This window comes from Enhydra lutris, unplaced genomic scaffold, assembly GCF_002288905.1.
Source record: "Enhydra lutris kenyoni isolate GAN:26980312 unplaced genomic scaffold, ASM228890v2 scaffoldscaffold58, whole genome shotgun sequence".
Taxonomy (NCBI): Eukaryota; Metazoa; Chordata; class Mammalia; order Carnivora; family Mustelidae; genus Enhydra; species Enhydra lutris.
Window position 1 is genome coordinate 12,070,854 of NW_019154142.1, and position 22,872 is coordinate 12,093,725.

Below are 22,872 nucleotides of genomic sequence, written 5' to 3' on the forward strand. Positions count from 1 at the left end.
TATATATATATATATATATATATATATATATATATATAAAACTAAGGCCAAAAATAGTATTTGAAACAAAAATATATATGAAGAGAAGATATTAATCAGTGTAAGCATGGCTATTGATGGACAATTGTAAGATTATTTTCACTATGGGAGGCATTATGTGATTCTTCCCTGAAATTCATGACTAGGCAGAGTGATGTTATACATGGCAACAATTACTTCAGTTACTCTACTAATGTTTGTAATTATTCAATCTGATTTAGTATGATCACTTGTCAGAAAGTTTTGGAGGGTTTCTCATGCTTAGACCAGGGTAGGATTGGCTACCACTAATATCTTTTAAAGTAGTCTATTCTATAAGTCTGGTTGAACAATTTACACAAGTATATTGTTAACATAGAGACAATGGCTATTACTTATTTTAGGGAATAAGCCTTAGCATTTTTACTGACAACTATAATATCTTATTTCTGTTCTTACCACAAATTAAATGAAATGAACTGCAAAGATATGTATTCAGGCTATTATTGTTAAAGAAGAATAATGTTTTACTTGTTTATTTATTTGTGTAAATATATCATGAAGACCATCTAAGTATAGTGTATGTATATAAACCCTACTCTGTGTACACATATTATATGTATAATATATAATATATATATAAAATAAAAATATGTATATATGATCCCTACATGCTACCAAGTGTACATACATATAATCTGTATCCCATAGTTACTATAATAAGAAGTTTACTACTATACATCAGTATCCATTTCCATAACCAAAAATGTATATAAGTGTTTCTCTTAGCCATTCTTTTGCACTTGTTGGCTTATTGGCCCTAACTGTTCTCTACTCCACATTTGATGACCTTTTTAGTAGTTACTGAACAATCAAAATCCTGATACAAAAAAAAGTATAGTATAGTATAGTAAATAATTTTTTTTAATCAACAAATTAGGCTTTTACATAACACGAAATGGTCTTGCCACATGATCATCGTAGATACACCCTTTATAACATCATCCTGGGGGTGGAAATAGCAAGGAGACAACTATAAAAATGTAAATTTCTAAGTTGACAAATGTACAAAGATAATGTCATCTGAATGTTTCCAGATTTTCCCTTGAAGCATAAAGCTCCCAAAATGTTATTTTCTGTTAAAGGATGGAAAATTCTGTAAAAAAAAAACTGAGATTTTTCTCCTATCATCTTTATTATTCTTTTTTCTTTTATTTGTTTCAAATTTTTATTTAAATTCTAGTTAGTTAGTGTAATATAGTATAATATTAGTTTCAGGAGTAGAATTCAGTGATTCATCACTTATGTGTAATACCTAGTGCTCATCAAAACAAGTGTCCTTCTAATACCCACCACTCATTTAGCCCATTCCCCCACCCACCTTCACTGAAGCTACCTTCAGTTTGTTCATTATAGTGAAGAGTTACTAATGGTTTGTGTCCCTTTCTCTTTTTTTATTTCCTTCCTCTATGTTCATCTGTTTTGTTTCTTAAATTCCACATATGCATGAAATTATATAGTATTTGTCTTTGATTTATTTTGCTTAGCATGATATGCTCTAACTCCATCAACATCGCAAATGGCAAGGTTTCATCTTTTTCATGACTGAATAATATTCCATTGTAGCCATTATATATGGATTTCCTATACACAAACACACAGACACACATATATACATATACACATGCATATATAGAATCCATTATATATATAGTAGATACAATGGAATATGTATATATATTTGATGATGGTGTATAATTATATATATATGACATATATGTATGTATATGTGTGTGTGTGTGTGTATACATATATACATATATATGATGGTTTCAAGGTATATGTTTAACTCCAAACTCATCAAATTGTGTATATATATACATATATATGTGTGTGTGCATGAGTGCATGCATGCATGTGTGTGTGTGTATGTGTGTGTGTGTGTGTGTGTATACCACCTCTTTTTTATCCATTCACCAGTCAATGGACATCATTTTGGGCTCTTTCCATAATTTGACTATTGTTGATAATGCTGCTATAAAATATATTATTCATACTATGAAATTAGAGCAGGATTATTATTGGAAAGTTATAATTTACTAAGAATGTGCAATCATCCAAGGTCCTACTCTTCTGACATGGTTGTTTTTAACTGTTTTTCTAATTTCTCTTCATAAATGCTTATACCGTGTTCTATGTATTGCAATGATCTCTTACCAATCCTTAAGTGATCACTTCTTTTTTCATTGTAAATAAAATGTGTTCTTAGTAGTATTTTGAAAGCAAGATGAATATAATAATTTTTATAATCAGCTGTATTTATACTACACATTCATAACCTATGTTTATATTTTAATGTTTTATATATGTTCTCTTTTATTCATTACACAAGTATTTGTTGAGCACTGATTAAGCACCAAGATGGTATTAAATTCAGGGGATTTGATGGCAACTGTGACAAACATGCTAAAAGGGTAGCTCTTATGTTAAAAGTTCTTATCACAAGAAATGACTATTATAATAAAGAAAGTGGGATGAAACTTTTGGATGTGAAAGATATACCATGGCATAGATTGTGGTGATGGTTTCAAGGTATATGTTTCTCTCAAAACTCATCAAATTGAATCTATTAAATATGTATGACAGTGCTTGATCCCAGGATCCTGAGATCATGACCTGAGCCAAAACCAAAAATCTGTGCTGAACCGACTGTGTCACCCAGGTACCCATAAAGTTTTTGTTCTTGTTTTTGTTTTTAAAGATAAACATGATTCTCATTGAGCTCATTGGATAATGAAAGGTAGGACAAGTTCATAGGAAATTGCAATATAAAATGACAAGGAGTATGCAATGAGGGGTTAGTTTGTTGCTTAAAAAGAGCAAACCGAATAAATCATTTTATCTTTGCTCTCACACCCAAAACCCCATTGACAGAAAGATCAAGAACAATCCATGTGAATATTGGGTTGCAGCCATGAGTGAAGGTGGGAAGTTAAAAGTATTTCTGGAAAATACTAAGAAGTTAGGGGAGATGGGAATGAGGAACCAAACAAAGAAACCCAAAGTCCAATCTAAATTTAAAAAGATTTCTAAGCAATTGAACACTTTTCTCAAATTTCAAGTGTAAAGACAATAACAACAATAACAACTGCAACAAGCAAGACAAGTTGCAGAATTAACCCAATGGGATAAACATTATGCTAATTAAACTACTGCCCGAAAAGCTATCTGACCAATCATGCTTTCCTCATCAGAAATATGTAAAGCAGCAAATTGGAAATTTATCCTGTAATAAATCAACAGATAGATTAATAAATAAAAATGGTACATTAGAAAAATTCAAATATTGATCAATTTGGAGACCAAATTGACAAGTTGTGGTATATTTTTAAAGTGGAGCATTTCCATCAATAAATACAAAATACTAAATGTAACAACATGATTAATCTCAAAAACATGTTCGATGGAAAAAGATAGAAAGGAGTACATATGAAGCTATAGACTAGTTAAATTAATCTGTGATGAAAATCACCAGTACAGTGGTCACTTTGTGATGATGGGAAAATTGGGGAGAAGGGGGTTTGAGGGACATTTCTGAGGTGATATAAATGTCTATAAGGCTGTCAGTCACATAGGTATATGCATTTGTAAAACTCATTGAACTGTATACTTAAGATTTGTGTTTTACTGTATTTCAGTTACATCTCAATAAAAACAAATGAATAATAAATGCCTTTTTAGGGGCGCCTGGGTGGCTCAGTGGGTTAAGCCTCTGACTTCGGCTCAGGTCATGATCCCAGGGTCCTGGGATCGAGCCCCACATCGGGCTCTCTGCTCTGCAGGGAGCCTGCTTCCTCTTCTCTCTCTCTGCCTGTCTCTCTGCCTACTTGTGATCTCTGTCTGTCAAATAAATAAATAAAATCTTTAAAAAAAAATAAAAAATAAATGCCTTTTTAAATATGCAAAAATAGGAAACTAATCAATTTAATCATGATATCTGAATAATACTAATAATCTTATTTAGCAACATAAAAATGAACTAAAGAAAGAATGGCAACAAGTTTAAGATGCAATGGGAAGAAAATAAATTCTAGTTAAGATTGAATAAATGTAAAAAAAGACTGGATAAATGTAGAGTTCTTACTATGACATTTTATGATACTGTTGTGATGCATATTACAAAGATGTTTTAGTCATTAAAATTTTGTATACTGAACAGTTATGATCATAGAATTACAAAGAAAAATCATGTAATGATTTTTTTAACAAAATCAATAGGCGACATTAATCAATAAATCTATGTAATATTAAAAAAATTCACTTATTTTCCAAGACCTGTATAATAGTTGCATGATTGGACCTTGTATTAAGCCAAAATCTTAATAATTTTCCAAGCAAAAGAAAACAAAACAAATACCATATAACATAATCATGGAGTACAGAAGTCTTTCCCAAGCAAAATGCAAAATTCCTTCAAAAGCCTTGAAGGAAAATTAAAGCCATCTGTCTGAGAAAAGACATTTTAAACTAAGTTAAGTGACAAGTAAGAGTGGAAAGATACATTCATTTTCTATGTACAATAAACAAAATATCTTATTAATAACATATGGGGAACTTCTATAGATCAGTAAAAAATATGATAAATAACAGAAATAGAAGTAAATGATGAAAAGTATAAAAAAAAGCAATGCTGAAGTAAAAAAAATGTATTTCCTAGAGATATATTAAAATATGACTAATTTCATACCAAAAATTTGCATCTTCTTCAAGATTTTCTTGGCTATTCTTAATCTCTTAATCTGCAATATTAATTTTAGAATCAATGTATAGAATTCCACAAGTTATATAATTACATTTGGGTTGAATTTGATTTATGGATAACTTAGTAAAATGTGGAAATAATTGACAAAGTTAAGACTTTATATTTACTCAAACTTCTTTTTATGACAGTCAACAAAATTTTTCATTTTTATTCATATATTTTTTCTTACTTTTTGTATATTATTTGTATTGACTTTTTAACTTGCCACTTTATAGATTTTTTTAAATTATATAAGATTAGTAGTTAGTTAACTCTGTTGGGACTTTTTAGATGATGATATCTCATATAATATGTAAATAATAAGCATTTTCATTACTACCTTATTAACCTCATTTATTTTTCTTATTTTATTGCATTTGCAATAAATGAATAGTAGAACAATAATGAATAGTAATAGTAGTAAGGGGTATTGTTGCTGTGATACTGACTTCAACAGGAATGCACCAGATGTTTTGTAGTATAGAGATTTAAGCTAACCCTCTGTTTTTTTATTTATAAATATCTTAAAGAGGATACGAATATCACATTTTAGTATCAGAACATTTAAAAAATGTATGCCTTGTATATATTTTGAATTTTGAAAAAAAGCCTATATTTGACACATCAGAACAGATGTATGGTATATTTGTTTTAACTTTTCTTTGTACTAAAATCCTATAATTATTTATATGTGAAAACAGATATTTGAGGTGGTGCCAGCAACATGGTTTTGATATATAATATCCATTCATCTATGCATATCAAAGTGTTTTGATGATGTTTTTATATAACAAGCAAGAATCAAGTACAAGTGAGAGGTAATATGCATTTGGAGATAAAATAATAAAGTTCTGATCACACAAAGAAAATTTTAATAAAAATGCAATTTCTTAAACTCATGTATATAATATTACACTACAAACCATATTGGTAGGTATGACTCTTACTGGGGTAGCAAAAGTAATTATATAGAACAAAACACATGTAAAACAAAGCATTGTGATAAGTTATAGTGGAAGGTTATTGTGGATAAGACTTGTGTTTCCATATGGGTCAGAGATAGTATGATGGCAATTTCTTTTGTCTGCAATGTATACCTTTACTGAATCATCAATTCTTAATATTAAAATAAATATGTATCATTAAAGAATAACATATTTAAAGAGGCAGGTGTATTTATTTGTTTGAGAAGCAGTGGTTTCCTACAAGTATAAAAGAACTATAATGGATACTTTTCTATTGATCAGAATGTCAAACTGAAGGAAGAGAGGGAGGTGAAATGAAAAATATCATTGATTACTGCTCAGAGATTTCCAAATTCTTCTGAAAAAATGAACAAAGGTAGGGTAAAATTATCCTTAAATATGGAGTTATACTTCACTTGTAAATGTGTATTACAAATATCTTTTTTAAAATTAAAAGACAAGTAAAAAACTGGGAAAATATGAAAATAGATGTATCCCTCACTTTTCTAAAGGTCACATTATATTACTTGACCTTTACAAAAGACCTACTTTAGGGGCACCTGGGTGGCACAGCTGGTTAAGCATCCAACTCTCTCTCCCTTTTTTTTTTTTTTTAAAGATTTTATTTATTTGACAGGGAGAGATAGCAAAAGAGGGAACACAGCAGGAAGACTGGGAGTGGCAGAGGGGAAGCAGGCTTCCCACTCAGCAGAGAGCATAATGCAGGGCTCAATCCCAGGACCCTGGGATCATGACCTGAGCCAAAGACAGGGGACTAAGGACTGAGCCATTCAGGCACCCCATAAGCATCCAACTCTTGATCTCAGCTCAGTTCTTGATCTCAGAGTGGTGAGTTCAAGTCTTGCCTTGGGCTCTACCTGGTGTGTAAACTACTTAAAACAAACAAACAAAACCCTAATTTAGTGCAACTTCCCCTGCTATCTGAAAGAAATACAAAAAGGATTTTCACTTTAAGGATAAAAGTCAAAAACCAAAAATAACATTCAGAGTTTGTTCTGCAGTGAAGCATTATAGAGGTGGTACCTAACCCAAGTAATGAGAATGGCGCCGCCAAGCGCCTTCCCTGGGAACTACACTCAGCATCTCAGCATCAAGCCACCAGAGCTTTGAATGGTGTCTGTGAGCATCTGTGCTTTATCTTGATTTATTTTGTGCATCTGTTAGCAAGATGCATCCTAAAGGATCAGAAAAGCCTAACAGGGTAGTTTTGGCTCTGGGAACATTCAAAAATTTCTCTATATAAATTTAGAGTAATTGTTTTTTCACTTTATACCATTTCAGCTTACAAAAGATTTCATAAGAATGCTCCACTTTCAGATAGTGGAGAAAACTTTCAGTACATAAAAGTTTAGTGTTCAGAATGAATGTAACAAATCAACGTGTAAATAATATAAATAACCAAACAGGAAATCAGGCAAAAGAAATGGGCATTTCACAGATTAAAAACAAGATTGCCATAATTCTATAAGGGTGGAGTCAGGGATATGAATTTTTATTTGTTTAGTTCATATTTACATGCAGGTTTCATGTGTATCAATAATGCAGGATCAGAATTAAAAAATAGATTTGCTGACATATCAATAATTAATGGGATTATAAATAAAAATAGCATGATTTATACTACTTTTTAAGTTTCTTTTTTAAGATACTTTTTAAGTTTCTTAAGAAAACTATTTGAAGTATTCATTTCTTGGTGTAAGATTGAAAAAAGAAAACCAAATAGCTGACCAAAGATGAGCTCTACTAAATCAAGAAAAAAATATGATATATTTTCACAACAGATCTAATGAAAGTTTCTTTCATTTTAACCAAAATAATTTAAAAAATAATAATAATTGAAGGAATCTATTTAAATTCAGAGAATACTAGAGAAGACTGAACATTAAGTTGATCAAATATTGCATTTTTTTCCTAAATAAGTTACTTTAAATATTATTAGTATTAGTGTTAGTATTAGTATTAATGTTAGTATTGGCCAGAGGCATAGGACAATGGCTCCAGGGAGAGAAACTCCAGATTTCAGCTATGAACATGATGAGTTTGAGGTTCTTTCCTAATATCCAAAGAGTCATATCTAATGCCTTGTTGAAAATCCCATTCCCAAATCTAGGAGAAGCTGTTATACAAAGGTACATTTTGGAGAAGTTAAAAAATGGATGAAAACCAAAGTCATGAAAATCAATGTGACAGCCCAGGGAAAATTTGTAGTACTAAGATGAAGACTTAGAAGAGACATTTCAGAAAAACAAAATTTAGGAAGGAGGAACACCTCGGTGGCTCAGTTGGTTAACTGTCTGCCTTAGACTCAGGTCATGATCCCAGGGTCTTGGAATCGAGCCCAGTATCGGGCTCCCTGCTCAGTGGGCAGTATGCCTCTCCCTCTGCCTGCTGCTCCCTCTATTTGTGCTCTCTGATAAATTTAAAAATGAATAAATAAATAAATACATAAATAAATAAAATCTTAAACACACACACAAACCAAAGTTTGGTAAAGAAAAGTTTTTGTTTTTTTTAAAGATTTATTTATTTATTTTAAAGACAGTGGGGAAGGAGGAGGGGTAGAGGAAGAGGGAGAGAGAGTCTTAAGCAGACTCTATGCTGAGCATGGAAGCCCACAGAGGGTTCTATCTCACCACCCTTAAATCGTGACCTGATACCAACTTAATCAACTGCACCACCCAGGTGCCCCAGGAAAAAGGGTTTTAAAAAAAATGTTTCTACAAGAGTGGTCAGAGATGTAAGAAGAAAAGTAAGTGGTGTGGGTGTGTTCTCACCTAAAGCAAAGGAAAAGTAGTGCACATGACCAGTGTGGTAAATGGTACCATGCAGCAAGGTGGCTCTAAAATGAACAAAGGGATTTGACAGCTTCCCAGATGGACCTGGACAATGTAGGTAGTTATGTAAGAGGGACAGTTATTTACTTTTTTCGTCAGTGAAACAACCTGAATATTTTCAAATACATATAAAAAGATCCAGAAAAGAGGAAGTGAATAAAGATAAGAGTATGCTATTAAAGAAATCCCTGGGAAGACAGAAGAGCATTGAATCAGGGCAGAGATAAAGAAATCAGATTTTAGTTGCAGGAGAAACTTTTATCCATATATGTATTTTTTCCTTTTCTTTCTTTTGTTGTTTTCTTTTTTTTTCCTTTTCTTTCTTTCTTTCTTTCGTGTGTGTGTGTGTGTGTGTGTGTGTGTGTGTGTCTGTGTGTGTGTGTGTGTGTGTGTGTGTGTGTGTGTTTTGCCTTTTTGAGGAAGTTGATCCAGTTCCTATCTAATGCATTTTATTTTCTCTCTGAAATGAGAAGGAAGGTCATCTGAGAGTGAGAGGATTAAACTGCATTTAATGGGATTGTGAAAGGAGGGAAAGAGTTAGTGTGAGGAATAGAGAATAAACCTCTGTAGAAAACTTAAAAGGATTTCCAAGTGCTGGTAAAGTCTAGTTCGATAACATGGTCTCCAAAATGTAATGAAGGCAGGCAGACCTCAAGTCCATCACCTGCACATATGTGAGCAGTGAGTATTGAGAGCAGAGATCATTTCTTTATTTAGTTGCAATATGGTCCTGGATTAAACTTTACTGTTATCATTATTATTATTTTTTTATTATCCACCAAGTATTCACTATATCCAAATGGCATTGCCATCTGAACATGGGAAAATTTTTAAAAAATAAATAAAAGCTGTTTCTATCAGCAAGTAGATATATAATGTCATGAAGTTTCCTTTCACTTTCTTAAAATTAATTCTCCCCTAAACAGCTTCTGTCATTCCCAAATCCTTATAGAATAGTTGCTATATTTGTTTACTTACTATTCACTTACAATTATGTATACATAAAGATATTCTCATATATACAATATATACAAGGATATCTGGGAATAGACCAACCTTTATCTTCTTATGTGCTTAGACATTTTGGTATGCTTAGGCTTTCCAGCTTTCAACAGCCTTTGTTGTAGACTCTATTTGCATAGTCCCTGTTTTCTCCAAGTATTTTACTATTAGGAAGTTTTGTAATCTTAGCATCTGTTCAATTAAAAAAAAAAAAAAAACTCATGTGTTACAATTTGCTGTACCTGTACATCAAAACTACAGTATGTAAAAAGGAATTTGCATAATTAGAAACAAATTAGCTGTTCTATTAAACTACTGGAATGTGAAATTTCGACAAGTAATACAAAAAGAACATCTTGCTATATAAACATTTCCAGAAAAAAAAGTTTTTACTTCTTTTAACTTCAAGGGAAGATATTGGAATAAAAAATAAAAATAAAGCTTCTAACTGAATTTTCCACTTATAGTGCACAAATTTAAATGTAAAATTTCCAATAGAAAGACATAGATAAAATTCACAGTAACTAGAAGCAAGTTGTGTTTTTGAGTTGAAAGTTAAGATGAGTTAAGTTGAGTTGCAAAGTAAGAAATGCATAAAAACAGAAAATATATGTGTATATTGTAATAGATGATATATCACAGCACACATGATCTTCAGAATTAAACTCTTGAGATACATTTTCACTAGAGAGTAAAATAAGTGTTCTCAGATTTAGAAGTTCCCCAAAACAATTTCATAGAACATTTATTTATATGTATAATTTAAGGAACTGTAAAAGTCAAATGATATATGTGGTATAAGAATTATGTTTAAAATATTCATAAAAATATTTCCTAAGAGTTCAATATTTAATAATTTGATTCACCAAATAAATCAGTGTCTGCAGGATTTCACAGTAGATAATAACAATAAAGATCTAAAAGTCAATATTGTGTTAAAATATTTGAAAAATTGAACCTATCTTTTTTTTGGAGTTTTTAAATTTATTTATTTGACACAGAGAGAGAGAGAGAAAGAGAGAGATTACAAGCAGGGGGAGTGAAAGGCAGAGGGAGAGGAAGAAGCAGGCTCTCTGCTGACTAGAGAGCCCCAGGTGGGGCTCAATCCCAGGACCTTGAGATCATGGCCTGAGCAGAAGGCAAAGGTTTAACTGACTAATCCACCCAGGTGACCCTAAACCTATCTTTTAAACCAGATAATTAAACAGTCAACATCTAGATCATAATGTCCCTCCAAAATATTTTGTTTGTTCATTCATTTAATCCGTCATTATCAACCTACATATATGGACCACTATATTCTATGTATCATTTGAGAAGATGGAAATATCAAGAGCAGTTCTTACTTATAAATTATACCCTAATCCTGGCTGGAACATATACTCTGTAATAACAAAACAAGCTTCATAGTAGAGATTCATACACAGGTATCTGTACGGATGTGGGGAGAAGTCTTTATAGTAGATTTAGAATACAATACCATTTACAGTAAGACTAAGAGAACTTTCCAGAATAGATTATATTTGTCTGTACTGTAAGAGTTAGCCACCTGTGGATATGGAAAGAGAAGAATATAGAATATGCAATGCTAGAGGGAGACAAAAGTTCATTGATAAGATATCCTTGGTTAGTTACATATGTGTATGTCTGGAACGTTAAAATTGGAGGGTAACATCTGAGGAAACTCCATGGCCTTGTGATGAACTTGTTGGGTCCATGGTCAAAGGAGCGAGACTGATACAAAGTGAATGTCAAGCAAAGCTTTATTTCACACCAAGCATCGAGAATCAAACTGACTGGCCAGGGCGGTCTCTTGCAAAGAGGCGACCTCTCTCTGCCTTACAGACTAGCTTTTAAGGGAAAAGGCCATGTGGTTGGGCCTGGCCACGCACAAGTGGCCAATGAGATTGTGACACAGAGAAAGCTGCATAGTTCTGCTAGGTCACGCATAAGTGACCAATTGAATTACAATTTACCCAATAGTAGATGTTTGAACTAGCCTATCACCTTGGTCAGAATTGGCGCCCAAAAGGTACTCAAAGGGCGGGGCCCATACTCCTTGGTAGCTAGGGAGACAGTATGTTCCCCCACTGATTGAATACCTCCACCTGGCCTGATCCACCCTTGTATTTGGGCTTTGTTACTTGGGACTAGTTTCCAGGACTTGTTTTAAGTAAGTCCCCTGGGGGAAAGGGGGGACAGGGACAGTTTAAGTTTTACTATATAAACAACAAGGTCACTGTTTAACCGGATGGCATCGCTCTGGCTAAATAGGCCCTTACATTCCCCCCTTTTCTTAGAAGATTAGTCAAATCCTTGACTTTTAGCCAGTTCTATGCCCCCCTTTTAACGGCTGCCAGACTGTTTTAATGACTCCAGAGTGACTTATCCAGAAAAAGCATTTCTGTCCTAGAGTTACACAGAGCCCGCTTTCTTCTAGGAATAGTATGTCAAGCCTTCCTCTATCTTGCAATTATCTATACCTCCCACCTTTACCTTAACAATAGGAGCAACAATGAACTCAATGAACTCATTGTTTTTTGAGTCTTAGCTTTAGTTCACAATCAGCGGGGTCCATCGGCAGCGGCATCCATCTCTGGGGGGCGTCCTCATCCTTGGCTCGTTTGACGTGACCCGCGTTAATCCAGGCCCTGATGTCTTCACTTTTATTGCTATGGGAGTGGTCAGGATGACAGTAAATGGTCCCTTCCAGCAAGGCTCCAAGTTTCCCACTTGGTGGTGGCATATCCAAACCAAGTCTCCAGGTTGGTAAGGATGTGGTTCCACCTCCGTCTCTGTCTCAGTGTGGGCAGTTCGGATCCCTGTATGGGTTCTTTTTAAGACAGACTGTAATGCCTGCAGTGACTGGATTACAGACTGATCAGTCATTTCTGCTAGGGCAACCTCCTGTAGCCAAGGGCAGAGCGAGTGGGGGGCGGGTCTTTCAAACATTATTTTAAATGGGGTCACCTTGTTTAAGTAGGGTGTACATTGTGTCCTGAGGAAAGCGAAGGGAAGGAGATCCACCCATCCACTGCCGTCTCCAGAATTAGCTTTGTCAAGGTCTCTTTAAGAGTCTGGTTCATTCTCTCTACTTACCCGGAACTCTGGGGCCGGTAGGCACAATGTAGTTTCCAATTAGTGCCCATGGCCTTGGCCAGTGCCTGTGAGACTGAACTCACAAATGCAGGGCTGTTGTCTGACCCAATCACAAGGGGCAACCCAAACCTAGGGATTATTTCTTCTAGTAGCTTTTTGGCTACCACCCCTGCTGTCTCATGTTTGGAGGAGAAAACCTCTACCCAGCCTGAAAATGTATCCACAAAAACTAACATATACTTGTGTCCATATTTTCCTGGTTTCATCTCTGTAAAATCCATTTCCCAATAAATTCCTGGCTCCTTACCTCTTTCTCTCTTTCCTCTTCCCATTCTAGTTCTTCCCACATTTACCGTCTGACAGTGAGCACATCTATCAACCACATCCTGAGCCATACGCCCTAATTTAGAAACTTGGAACTGCTTGCCCATAAGCTCCTTAAGCTCGCGTGTCCCCAGATAAGTGCCCTGATGTATTTGGATTACTAATTTTCTTCCTAGTCTTCAAGGAAGAATTAACTTTCCTGTTCTAGTCTTAGCCCAGTCCCCTTCATAGTCCAGTTTAACCCATTTTTGTAAATACTTTAAATCTTCCTCTGAATAGTCTGGTTTTTCTGGTAGGGCTGGAGCCTGGAGTGTAACCAGCTCTTGCACTGTCTTTTGGGCTGCTTGCTTTGCGGCATGATCTGCTGATTGGTTTCCTTTAGAAATCAGATCAGTCCCCTTTTGCTGCCCCGGGCAATGTATAACGGCCACCTCTTTTGGGTCCCAAATAGCCTAGAGGAGAGCCAATATTTCTCCTCTGTTTTTAATTACTTTTCCTTCTGCTGTTAATAGGCCCTTTTCTTTATAAATAGTCCCATGCATATGGAGAGTAGCAAATGCGTACCTGCTGTCCGTATAGACATTGGCGGTTTTAGCCTTGGCCATCTGCAGTGCCTTGGCAAGTGCAATCAGCTCCGCCTTTTGAACCAAGTTTCCGTGTGGCAGGGCTGCCGTCCAGAATTCTTGTTCAGGAGAAACCCCGCAGCCCCCGCATACCTCTTTCCATTGACCATGTAGCTGCTCCCATCTGTGAACAGAGTCATCTCTGCATCCGGAAGGGAGTGTCTCTGAGATCTGGCCTTATTCCTGTGACCTGGGTTAGGACCTCCCCACAGTCGTGTGGGTGGTCAGCCAGCTCCTCTGGCAGCAACGTGGCTGGATTTAGCACCGCCGAGGGCCGGAAATTCACTTTTGGTTTGTTGAGGAGGAGGGCCTGATACCCTGACACTCAGGCATTCGTCATCCACTGGTCTGGTGGAGTCCAGAGAAGGCCCTCAATAGCGTGAGTGGTGGTCAAGATGAGATTTTGACCCAAAGTCAATTTACTTGCATCCTTGACCAGGAGGGCCGTGGCAGCAATTCTGCGGAGGCAAGGGGGGAACCCAGCTGCAACTGGATCTAGTTTCTTGCTAAGATAGGCTACTGGCCTCTGCCAAGGCCCCAGAGTCTGAGTCAAGACTCCCTTGGCGACCCCTGCCTTTTCATCCACATACAAGTGGAAGGGCTTAGTAACATCTGGGATGGCCAATGCTGGGGCACTCAGTAAGCCTGTTTGTAATTCCTGAAATGCTCCTTCTGCCTCAGCAGTCCACTTTACCATAGTGAGTCCTCTCTCAGTCAGTTCATAGAGAGGTCGTGCAATCTCCGTGAACCACGGTATCCACATCCTGCAGTAGCCCACTGTCCCAAGAAACTCACTCACTTGTTGGGGCGTGGTGGGGCAGGGGTATCGGGTAATCACCTGTTTCCTGGACTCAGACAGCGAACACACTCCCTCATGGAGATCAAAGCCTAAATAAGTGGCGTGGCGCTGACAAAGCTATGCTTTCTTTGCTGACACCCAATACCCTTTTTCCTGCAGAGTCTGTAAGAGAGCTTTCGTCCCCTGCAAGCATGACTCCTAGTCCTCAGTGGCTATTAGCAAGTCATCAATATATTGTAACAGAGTGACTCCCAGGTTGGAGGTTCTGTACTCACATAAATCCTCGTGTAGGGCCTCATCGAAGATGGTGGGTGAATTCTTGAACCCTTGCAGAAGTCTTGGAGCTGGCCTTGGAATCCTTCCTGTCGGTTGGACCACTCAAAAGCAAAAAGAGGCTGAGATTCCCTTGCTAAAGATGCAGAAAAATGCATCCTTGAGATCTAAGATGGTATACACAGTTCTTTTGGGGTCCAGGAGGGAGAGTGGGGTATAGGGGTTAGGCAGTGTTGGGTGGATATCTTCAACCCGTTTATTAACTTCCCGCAAGTCCTGAACGGGTCAGTACTCCCCAGTTTTGGCCTTTTTGATGGGCAGCAAAGGTGTGTTCCATGAAGACTTGCAAGGAACTAGGATCCCATCTCCTTGGAGGTAGTTAATGTGTTTTCTGATCCCTTCCTTTGCTTCCCAGGGGAGGGAGTACTGCCAAATGCGAACAGCCATAGCCATCACTTTTAACTGTACCACCACTGGAGGCTGTCCCTTGGCCAAGCCAGGGGGCTTCCCTTCTGCCCAGACCTTGGGAAACTCAACCTGTAGGGTTTGGAGAAGGCTCCCCACCCCCACCTTTGCCTCCTCTGGTTTTGAGACTGGCTCGTAAAGGAGGTACTCATCTACTGCTGCCATAAGCACCTGCACAGTAGGTTGTCTCAAGGTTACAGTCATATCTCCTTCCGAGAACTGAATGCCAGCTTGAAATTTGTGGAGGAGATCTCTTCCCATCAAGTTATACGGGGCATTAGGGAGGACCAAAAATCGATGTTTGACTACTCCTGAGGTCAAATTTAAAGTCCTTTCTGTTGTCCATTTATGTCTCTCTGTGCCATTTGCTCCTTGTACCCAGACTTCCTCTCCAGATAGTTTTCCCATAGGTTTAAGTAATGATGAAAATTGGGCTCCTGTGTCCACCAAAAAATGAATTGATTTCCCCTCCACCTCAATTTTGACCCGAGGTTCAGGGAGGGGCTCTGAACCACGGCCCCTTCAGTCTTTGGTGGCCAGCATTGCCATCCTCTTCTTGGGGCACTCTTTGGCCCAATGTCCTTTTTCCTTCCAGCAAGCACACTGATCTGAATCTAAGGCTTTCCACACGATTTCTTTCCACTGGCCATCCCCTACCTGCCTTTTTCTTTTCCATTGTCTTCTTCCCCCCATCTCCTTCCCATCTCATGTAATGTCAAAACCTTAACTATTTTTTTGGGTCTGTATTTCATCTTCTTGTGCATCCCTGTTAAACACCTTTTCTGCTATTCCCACTAACTCAACCAGATTCTTCCCTTCAAATCCTTCAATTTTCTGATGTTTCCTCCTTATATCTGGGGCTGACTGACTGGCAAAGCAAGATTTAAGGCCCTCTGATTTTTGGGTGCCTCAGGGTCAATTGGGCTATACATTTTATTGGCTTCAATAAGCCTTTCTAGGAAAGCTCCTGGAGACTCATTCTTACCTTGAGTCACCGCACTAATTTTAGATAAATTTATGGGCCTCCTTGCAGCTGCATGGAGGCCTCCCAATAGAGCCTGGCGGTAGAAACGTAAGCTCTCCTACCTTCATCGGAGTTTGGATCCCAGTCAGGGGGTTCCCTTGGGCAGTAGTCCTCCATTTGTGGGGGATCGAGGTCCCAGCCAAGCTTCTCACTTATCACCTTATGGGTCTCTCGCATAATGTGATCCCTCTCTTCCCCATTAAAGAGGGCCATAAGGAGGTGCTGAATATCCATCCAGGTGGGCTGGTGGGTAAGAAAGACAGTTTCCAAGAGACTAATTAAATCCTGAGGGTGGACAGAGAAGGATTTATGTTGGGCCTTCCAGTTATAGATATCAGAAGAGGAGAAAGGACTATAGGTTAAGTGGGGGTGCCCTCTTCCATCCGGTAGAGTAACCTCACGGAGAGGCAGTGTTGACGCCAATGGAACTGGTGAGGCAGAGGGTGGCTGAGGGGGATAGAAAAAAGGGGAAGGATCTGGGTGGTCTTTCTGCTTGGTGGTCCCATAGGTGGACCCCAACCATGTATGAGGTGGACTGGTAAGGGCATCTCAGGACGAAGAGTCAGGTTTAGGGGACAGATAAGGAGGGGGAAATTCCACATCCTCCACATCTGACAGAGGCAGGATGGTCTTTCCCCGTTCCCCGTGTCTTTCTGTTCTGGCTTTGGTGACCTGACCTGCCTTAGTGGGAGAGAAATGGTTTTGTTAGTAGGTGGAAGGTGAGACTTGAGCCACGTCGGTGGCTCTTCCACCAGATACTGCCAGGCCATGATGTACAGTATTTGGTCTCGATGGAGATCGAAGACTTTACTCTGGGTAGAGTAGATTTGAGCCAAGGCAAACGTTCCTTCCAGTGGCCACCCTATGGAGAAAGTGGGCCACTCTAATTGGTAGAGTGTTTTTAGTTTTCTTGGGTTAACCTTGTCACCCGACTGGGTGGCTTTACCTTGAAAATCCTTGAAATGCTGGAGAACAAGACTTAGGGGTGTTACAGGTCCTGTGCTCTCCAGTTGCCCCATTTCTTCAAACATAGCAAACAACACAACAGGCAACAAAAAGCCAAGACAGAGACAAAAGCAGACCCAGCGGTCCTCACCCAGAGTCTGCTACTGTTGGAGGTTTTCTTTGCCCCCTAGAGACACTCGCCAGTGGGGATTTTCTTGGTCCCCTAGGAATGAGCAACCACAATAGGCAACAAAAAGACAAGACAAAAACAACTGCAGACTCAGCGGCCCTTACCCAGAACCTACCACTGGTGGGGGTTTTCTTGGCCCCTTGACCGCCTAGGGGTCTCAAACCCCCAAGACAATCTACCAGAAGAGGGATGGGGCATCCCTGCAACCACTCCAGCCCTGGGGAGCATGGCTGCATCCAAGTTCTCCCTGGTGGGCCATACCCTGGAGCTCCGCAACCAGACAGATAGACCTGATCTCACAGAATAAAATCTGGAGATCTTACCTCTGGAGGCTTTTCCCAGAAATTCTGATGCTGGCTCAGTTCTCATCGTTTGATCGCAGACAAGCCCCCAATCTTGGGTCCATGGTCAAAAGAGTGAGACTGATACAAAGTGAATGTCAAGCAAAGCTTTATCTCACGCCAAGCATCAAGAATCAAACTGACTGGCCAGGGCTGTCTCTTGCAAAGAGGCGACCTCTCTCTGCCTTACAGACTAGCTTTTAAGGGCAAAGGCCATGTGGTTGGGCCTGGCCACGCACAGGCGGCCAATGAGATTATAACAGAACTAATATGAAGTTTCAAATTCTGGTTTATTAAAAAACAAAATCCAAGAAACTGGAGGGTATTTTTAATTTTGAAATGATCATAAATACACACAAATGATGAGGGAACAGAAAGCTAGCTGAGGACAAAGCAAAAGCTGACACCCTGCATCCTCTCCCCACCCCTCAGTCCTGGGTGGGATACATGTGACATTCTTTCAGGAATCTCCCAACTATCTTAATGTTTTACCTTGCTGGTGGGAAAAACAACCTTAACCTAACAATGGCAAGTCCTTGGTATCTTGTAAGTCCTCTTTAGCATATGAAAGTTCTTTTGAAACCTCCCTTTTCCTTACCTCCCCCAATGCCTTAAGTATATAATCAGCCACCCCCTCACAACCCAGGTCAGCCAACTCTTTCTGCCCAAGGGTCCTATTCCCATGCTTTAATAAAGTCACCTTTTTGCACCAGAGACATCAGAAGAATTCTTTCTTGGTCTTCGGCTCTGGACCTCACTTATATTCTAAAACTTCACCACTAATTTGCAAAGATAGTACAGCAAGTCCAGTTTACCTATCTCCCTACTTCCTCCCATAGTCACATCTCACGTAACTATAGCACAAACATAAAATCAGGCAATTGATAGTGATATAATACTGTTAGGCTACAGATTTTAGTCATATCTTAACAATTTTTACATACACTCACTTGTCTCTCAGTGTGTAAGTCAATGATACTACACCACATATAGATTGGTTTTACCACTGCCACAACGAAGAAACAGAACTCTTTCATCGTCTCAGAGAAACTCCTTTATACTAACTCTTTGTGTCTGTACCAACCCCACTGTTGCTAAACTCTGACTGTTTATTTTACATTAACAGCCAATCTGTTCTCCGTCCACATGTTGGCTCACAAACCTTACATAAATGGAATGTATAATATATAGCCTTTTGAGACTGATATTTCCACTCAGCACATTGAAATCCATAGAGCATGTCAATAGTTCATTCCTTTGCAATATTTCGTGGCAAAGATACACCACGGTTTGTTAAACCATGTACTAGCTGAACAACAACAGGGCTATTTATAATTTTTGGCTATTACAAATAAACCTTCCATGAATATCCACGCATAATTTTGTGTGTGTGTGTGTGTGTGTGTGTGTGAACACAAGATTTCATCTCCCTGAGATAAATCCCAGGATTGGGGTTGTTAGGTCACATAGTAAGTGTATTTTAGTTTTACAGAATATTGCCAAATTATTTTCCTGAGTGTTATAGCATTGTATAGTCTTATCAGCAATTTATGAGAACTTCAGTATATCCTTTACCTGGCCAACATTCAGTATTATCATATCTTATTAACTTAATCTTTCTAATAGGCCATGATTTAAATTTTCATTTCCTTACTGCTTAATGGTATTGAACATATTCATATGCTTACTTGCCATTGGGATGTCATCTTTGGTAAAATATCTGCTTATGGTATTTGCCTATTTCCTAATTGAATTCCTGATTTTTTCTAAGTTTCAAGAGTTCTTTAAATATGTAAGAAACTTATCCTCTGCCCAATAGGTAGTTTGTAAATATATTTTCCCAGTTGTAGCTTGTTTTTCCATCCTTTCAACAGAGTCTTTCACAGAGCATGAATTTTATATTTTGATGAAGTACAATTTATCAATATTTTCTTTTACAGACCATGAGATTCCATGCTTAATATTTGTTGAAAAGTCACTCATACTTCATTTAATTGTCTTTGTAAATTTGCCAAAATCCAAGTATGCCTAGTTGTGTGGATCTATTTCTGGCTTTTCTAAACTTCCTTTGATCTATGGGTCCATACCTTTTCAATACCACAGACACGGTCTTGATTGCTGTGGATAACTAGTATTCCTAAAATTAGGTAGAGTGTTTCCTCTCACTTTATTTTTTTTAAACCATTATTCTAGGTATTCTAGTACATTTTAATTTCCATAGATTTTATGATGTTTGTTGATGGGGCGCTGGGTGGTTCAGTAGGTTAAGCAGCTGCCTTCTGCAAGGGTCAAGATCTCAGAGTCCTAGGATGGGACAGGGAGGGGCCCACATTGGGCTCCCTGCTTAGGAGGGAGTCTTCCTCTCCCTCTCCTTTTGCACACCGTTGCCCCCGCTTGTACCCTTTCTCTCTCTCTCAAATAAGTAAATAAATTCTTAAAAAAAAAAAAAAGAATATAGATAAAAACAAACCAAAAAACTCCCAACTTGCTGGAATTTTAGCAGGCATTGTGCTGATCCTAAAGATTATTTTTGGGATAATTGATGCATTAACTATGTCAGATCTCCCAAATCATGAGCACAGTATGTCTCTTCCTTTATTTGTCAGGGGTTTTTTTGTTTTGTTTTGTTTTGTTTTGTTTTGTTTTGTTTTTGACAGACAAAGATGACAAGTAGGCAAAGAAGTAGGCAGAGAGAGAGAAGGTAGCAGTCTCCCTGCTGAGCAGAGAGCCTGATGAGGGGCTTGATCCCAGAACCCTGGGATCATGACCTGAGCCGAAGACAGAGGCTTTAACCCACTGAGCCACCCAGGCACCCCTATTTATCAAGGTTTTTTCAGTAATTTTTCTCCATATAGATTCTGTACATGTTTTGTAGATTTAAATCTAAGTATTTCATTTCCTTTGAAACAATTTTAAATGGTGCCATATTTTAAATTGTGGTTGCTGAATGTTCATTTCTAGTACCTAGAAACAATTGATTTTTGAATGTTTTTATTGTGTCCTGTAATTTTGTTGGATTAGATTATTACTTCTAAATTGTAAGTCCCTCATGACTTTTCTATATCAATTGATGATTGTCTAAGTTTTTTTATTAGCTTATCAATGTGACTGATTATATTGATTGATTTTCAATATTTAAATAATCTTGCATTTGTGGAATAAATCACACCTAGTCATGGAGTATAAATATTACACATAATATATTTATTTTCTTTTATATGTTCCAAAGTAATAACTGCTTTTGAAAAAATATCCTTTAATATAAAAGTTTTCTTAATATTATTTTTTACTTAGGAATCTTTAATGTAACTGGTTTTAGTCAATGCGGTCTTGCTTGCAATATTATTTGTGTAAATAGAATTGACTATGTTTTTCAAAAAGCTACCGGGTATTTTATGTGTTAACATGTCTTTTAAAAGTTTGAGTTCACTATATCTATGTTCAACAAAATTCTATGTGATCCATCAATACATCTTTTTGCATTAAATTTAGATAACAAAACATGAATCCAGTATATAAACTCTTTTAAAAAGGATTATTAAAATAATTTCCATTTTCTGAGCTTGAGAACTTTTGGTAGCATTCATTAACTAACGATGACGATGATGATATTTAAATAGTAAATGTTTTTTTGTAACTCGTTTAGTAAGAGAGCTAGATGCCTAGCATATATGTTAGTTCACAGAATCTTTATATAGGTCAGTGATCAAAGCATTAAAAATGATTTATAGTATTTTGTTTTGATCTTTTTGCTTTTAATAGGCAGGGCTATTTGCTAACACCAAAGGGGTAGATCCTATTATTAGGGCAGTTTACAGATGAGGAAAACAACACCCAAATAAGCTAATTAATTTTCTATTTTTACATAGATAGTAAAGATATTGTTTTGTTATGGAACCTGGACTGTATTGCCCAACAGAAGAATCAAGCGACACTCAGAGATCTTGGAGGATAGGAGATTTACTTAACGCCGGCAGGCTCAGACGAGAGTGATCTCCAAAGGTCTGAGCCTCCAGCACAAACAAAGGGGGTAATTTATACACTTCCCCTTCCCCATATTGGTACTTTCGGTCCCTTGGGAAGCAGGACGTGGGAAGAAACCTAGACTGGCATGCGCGGGAAGCAGAGTACAGAGAACCGGGAAGAGCCCCAGCACAGGGACTGGGCTCCTTTGTTGGTTCAGTCTGCCATCATTTCGCTTATTAGTTTATTTACCTATTTACTTATTTAGAGAGAGGGCATATGCAAGCTCACGTATACATGAGTTAGGGGAGGGGCATATATAGAGGAAGGGAGAGAATCTTAAACCGACTCCCAGGGATGAGCTTGGAGCTAGACAGGGACCTCAATCTCATGACCCTAAAATCATGACCTGAGCCAAAACCAAGAGTGGGTGCTTAACCAACTGAGCCACCCAGGTGTCCCTATTTTTACATAGATAATAATGATGAAATTTGTAACTAAATCTACATGTTTGCCAAACTTACTTTCTCTCTGCTTTCTGTTTTGAATAAAGTATTATAATACTTTATTATAATAGCTTATATATAGCTTGCTATAGTACAATTACAACATCTTTTTAGTGTCTCAGAAAAATGTAACCATTTTAGGCTATTGTACTGGTAATTTTTGCCATATTATTGCTCTGTGAAAAAGCACCCCAAAACCAAGTATTTTAAACAATAATTCACTGTTCCTGATATGTTAAAAATTAGGCCAGGTTGAGGGGTTCTTGTATCTGCTGGTCTCCCTTAAATGGCTGCTACTGAAGCTAGGTGGCTTTGCATCTGGGCGTCATATGGTTCTTGGCTGGGGTATCTCAGCTCTTGACCATGTATTTATCCTCCAGCAAAATAATACTGGCTTGCTTTCATGGATAAGACAAAGGTCTAGGAGAAAATGTATAAAATCCTGTTAAGGCTTAGGTTTAGAAATTCCACTGATAAGTCATCTGGCTACTTCAGATTCAAGGAGTGAATATATAGACTCTGCCCTTTGATGGAGAGATCTGGAAAGATATTTATTTGTTTATTTCAGAGAGAGAGAGAGAGAGAGTGTGTGTATGTGTGTGTGTGTGTGTGTGTGTGTGTGTGTGTGCTGAGCCCAGAGCCTGACCTGGGGCTCAGTCTCACAACACTGAGATCATGA

At 37.6% G+C, this 22,872-nt stretch overlaps 1 pseudogene; it reads right to left on the reverse strand.

Annotated features, from left to right (window-relative positions):
* LOC111158247 overlaps window positions 1–14,450 on the reverse strand; it is a 32,455-nt pseudogene extending 18,005 nt beyond the window's left edge.
* Window positions 14,451–22,872: the final 8,422 nt, after the last annotated feature.